General features: G+C 41.5%; 1 pseudogene; it reads left to right on the top strand.

The window, feature by feature from the left end:
- Nucleotides 1-1,456: 1,456 nt before the first annotated feature.
- LOC136536252 (uncharacterized) lies at nt 1,457-4,049 on the top strand (annotated as a pseudogene).
- Nucleotides 4,050-4,916: the final 867 nt, after the last annotated feature.

Raw genomic sequence — 4,916 nt, 5'->3', positions numbered from 1 at the left:
AACTCTCCAGCCCGCCGGTAGCCACCTCGATGGCCTTGAGACCATCATCCTGGCGGTGTTCAGCTTCAGAGATGCGGCCGTCGATGCGAGTCTCCGTGTCGATGATGCGGCTGTCGATGCGGTTCTCCTATTCGATGATGTGATGCTCGACCGACTGCTCCGAATCGGCGAAGCGCCGATCCAACAGCTGATTCTGCTCCTTGAACAGCTGTTGCATCTCAGCCATCAGTTGCTGCCCCTCGGGACTCATGACTCCAAGCTTCCTCGCGGATCTGGTGTAGTGGAGATGTGGTGGTGTACTCGCCAGATTGGGAAATTCGCCACAAATCGGAGAACAGGCCGACGGAATTACAGGAACTCACCGGCATCCAGCAGCTCACTGTCCACCGGGAACTCGAACCGACCGACGGCGTTTGCTCTCACGATCGATGGGGTAAGGAATTTCACCGATCAGGAATCGAATTGTCTCCAATACCAGGTTGTTAGCGTAACAGAATGGGAAAATTAGCTCAGTACCATTAAAAGATCCGATCTTTAGAAAACTACCACCGAAAGATTCAACTGCAGAAAAGTACCATGGAAAGCTTTCTCCGTTATATCTTTTACCATCCCCGTTTACTGCACGTTAGCTGAAGGAAAAAAATAAAAAAAGAACAGAGCCAACAGCAGAAACGCACGTAGCCTGAGAAGGTCTCGGACTTGAGCGTGACCTCGAGCGGCGCTCTTTCTCTCGCAGCGGCGGTCTTCCCCTCGGCGACAGCGCTCCTCCCCTCGGCGACGACAGCAGTGGTAGTGACTTCACAGGCCTATCCTCCATGGTGAGCCCCTCTTCTTCCCTACTTTTCTTGTTCTTCATTCTTTTTGTCCTCTTCTCATGGCCTGAACCCTAGGTATTGGGGATTTTGTAGTGCTGTGACAAGAGATTAGGGATTTGATTGAAGATGGAAGCTACTGAAATTCCAGAAGGGTAATCTCCTTGGACACATTCTACATTATTCCAATTTGTATCTATTTTGCTGGTTTTTTTAGGGTGGACATAGCTATCTAAACGTACTGAACGAGGACCTGATTTATTTTTGTGAAATTGGGCCTTACTGTTTTCCCTTTGTTCTATGTGTTTCGGGCTACATATCACAGGATTGATCCAAAGAATGCTTGTAGAGTAGAGGTCATAGTGAACTCATACTTTAGTATTGTACATGGTAAAAAGGTCTACAATAGGGGCAGAGATGTAAGCTGGGTTGTTGATTCAGAAAAATATTCAGTCATTAATCTAGAGAAGGATATTGCTTCGCACTTTGCATGGGACAACAACCAGTAGACAAATTTCTGGGTTGTAAAAGGGATGCATTGGACAGACAAATTAATTTCAGATGGTCAGCTTCACAGCTTGCTAAGGGCATCTCAATTGGTGAAATTTATGATGATAGTGGGCAATCGTGTGGAGGGGGATGAGATGCCTCCTGCAGTGAACATGGATTGTGAGGGCATGCCTAATGAAGTGCCAGTTGTTGAGAAGAAGATGGAATTTGAGGGATTTGAATGGGTAGAAATACCACAATATGGAGAAACCATAGCAGGGCCACCAATGCCTGAAGAGGAGGAGAAGGAGCACTTCATGACTGTTGGGTGTGACCCTGATGGGGATGAGCCAACTAGAGTAGATGAAGAGTGGAGATACTTAAAACCAGTTGATGCTGCAGTTAATGATGCACAGCCAACAGAAAATATTGAAGTAGAGTTGCAGAAAAGAAAGAGGGCAAGGCCTGTTTTGGACTTTGATTCTGAATGTGTTCATGATGATGAGGCTACTATGCTAGATGATTATGCTGCACCTTTCACAACATATGACAAAGAGAATCCGATCATTAATGAAGGAGATACATTTGGAGACAAGGACGAGTTCATCGTGACCTTGAGGACATATGCCATAAAAAATAAGTTTGGTACTAGGGTTGAACATAGTGACAAAGAGAGGTACATGGCAAGGTGTGCTGATGCAAACTGCGATTGGAGAATTTTTGCAAAGAGACTTCATGGTGGTGACACATTCATGGTTATTATTCTTTCTTTATAGCTTATAATCAAATATTCGTTGTACAATGATACATTTTTTGCAAGCTGTAGCTTATAATCAAATATTCATTGTACAATGATACTTTTTTTGCAAGCTGTAGCTTATAATCAAATTTATTTGCAGGTGGTCAAACTCTCAAAATTGGATGATCACACTTGTCCTAGTTCAGAAACGGTGAAAGGCCATCAAGCTTCTACAGCCTGGATATCTCACAGAGCAAAACAAATTATTAAAGAAGATCCCACTCTTAGCGCAAAGAAGTTACAGAGAAGATTGGAAAAGAATTACAATATTGAGTTGTCATATTTTAAAGTGTGGTCTGGGAAAAAATCAGCAATGGATGATATTCATGGCACTTTGGGAGGAGAGTTTCATAATGTTATGGAGATTCAAAGCAGCTCTAGAAGAAACATGCCCGGGTAGCATTGTTGAGATTGATTGCAAGAAGATCAAAGGCAAAATACATTTATCAAGGATGTTTGTGTGCATTAGAGCATGTGTTGATGGTTTTTTGTTAGGGTGTCGGCCATATCTTGGTGTCGATTCTACTCACTTGACTGGAAAATATAATGGACAATTGGCTGCAGCAACTGCAATTGATGGACACAACTAGATGTATCCAGTTGCGTATGGGATTTTTGATAAGGAAACAAATGCCAACTGGGCATGGTTCATGGCAAACCTGAAGAAAGCAATTGGTAATCCACCTGGGTTGACAATCCATACTGATGCGTGCAAAGGATTAGCATATGGTGTCAACAAAGTCTTCAAAGGTGATGCAGAGCACCGTGAGTACTTTAGGCACCTAATGGCTAATTTTAGGAAGAAATTTAGAGGTGAGGTGTTGAAATACATGTGGCCTCTTGCATGGGCATGTACAGCTCGAAGGCATGATGCATTGTTGGAGAAAATTGGAACTGAATGTCCTAAAGCAATTACCTTTTTAGACAACCATCACAAGCTGATATGGAGTAGATCTAAATTCTCCAAAGAATGCAAAGTTGATTATGTTAACAATAACATATCTGAATGTTTTAATAATTGGATTAAGGATTATAAAGACCTTCCAGTTGTTGATCTGATGGATAAGATCATGGAGAAAATCTACACAAGGTACGAGATAGCCGGCAGACTTCAAGGGCACATCCTCCCTAGTGTGATACATGAGCTGAACATGAAGAGTCGAGGGCTACAATATGATATCAACAAAAGTGGTCCAATGTCAGCTGAAATTTTAGGAACAACGAAGGAAGAAAAAACTTGGAAGTATGCAGTTGACCTTTCGAAAAGAGAATGTGGCTATGGGCAATGGGAGGTGTCTGGAAAACCATGCACTCATGCTATATACTTATTTGGGAAAGTGAGGCAACTAAACATTGAGGACTTTGTACATGATTACTATTCTGTGGAGAGATTCAAGATGGCTTACCAATTTTAAATCGCTCCTATGAATGACAAGTCTCAATGGCCAAAGGTTAATCTTGGTTTTGAAATGATTCCTCCACCACTACAAAGGGCTGCTGGTAGACCAAGGAAACAAAGAGTAAAGGCTAGAGGAGAGCCAGGAAAAAGAGGACCATACCAATGCAAAAGGTGTTTTCAATTTGGACATATAGAGAAGGGTTGTAATGCTACTCAAGCTAAATTAGAACAAGAACTTCCACCACCTCGTCCAAAAAAAGGGAAAAAACAAAGGTAATATAATATTTTATTTCTTTTACGTGCTCAAAAAGTAGTTTTACTAATCCAAATTTTCAAATGTAGGATAAACAACTATGAATCTGTTGGAGCCTCCACAACTGATGCTAGGACATCTAAAGCAGCTGTTGAACCCTCTCCAATGCCTCATTCAAGCCCGGGTGTAACAACTAGAAGGATGTCATCCATTTCTCCGACTAGCCCAGGTGTAACAACTAGAAGGATGGCTGCAATCTCACCTGGTGGAATCAATCGGAGGCTCATCATTGAGTAGATGAATTAGCTATATTAGTACTGTAGTGTGTGAACTATGGTCTTATATATATGTGTGTAATTTCTAGACAAATCTTGCTGAAACTTTTAGAGAAACCATGCTGAAATTTCTATGATAAATTTCTGGAGAAACCATGTTGTAGTGTGTGAATTGTGGTCTTATATATATGTGTGTAATTTCTGAACAAACCTTGCTAGAACTTCTAAAGAAATCATGCTGAAATTTCTACCTTGACGAGTGTTATATCCTGTGGGTTTAGGCAAGGCAACAACATATATGCTGCAGTCAGGTCTGGAGGGCTACTCAGTGTTTGCTTTTTTTTACGTGTTTGCTGAAATGAATCGGGTGTGAAAGGTGGCTCAAATGAACCTTTCAGTAGGAGTTAACGTTGAGTTAACAGATGTGCTAGAAGACTACGACATAGAAAGCTTTCAATGGTATTTTTCTATAGTTGAATCTTTTAATGGTATTTTTCTAAAGATTGGATCTTTTAATGGTACTCAGCTAATTTTCCCTAACAGAATTAGGGAATAGAAGTGGAAGATAGACTTGGGGAAGGGGTAGCAAGCACTCGGGGTAGGAGGAGGAATGATTTCATAGTAGAGGTTTAATTGGTTCGATACATCGTTGTCATACTACGAAGCTATGCGAGAGAGTTATCGAGCATTATATGAGAGCAATAACGTGGGTCTCTATGAACCAACTTGGTTTCATGCCCGAAAGATCAACCATGGAAGCCATTTTCTTAATAAGACAAGTTATGGAGTGGTATAGAGAGAATAAGAAGGACCTACACATGGCTTTTATTGACTTGAAGAAGACTTATGATAAAATACCAAGGAATGTTATATAGTGGGCTTTGGACAA

This window comes from Miscanthus floridulus, chromosome 2 (genome assembly GCF_019320115.1).
Source record: "Miscanthus floridulus cultivar M001 chromosome 2, ASM1932011v1, whole genome shotgun sequence".
NCBI classification, from domain to species: Eukaryota; Viridiplantae; Streptophyta; class Magnoliopsida; order Poales; family Poaceae; genus Miscanthus; species Miscanthus floridulus.
The sequence above is the reverse complement of the archived record's forward strand: the minus strand, read 5'-3'. Positions and strand labels throughout refer to the sequence as shown.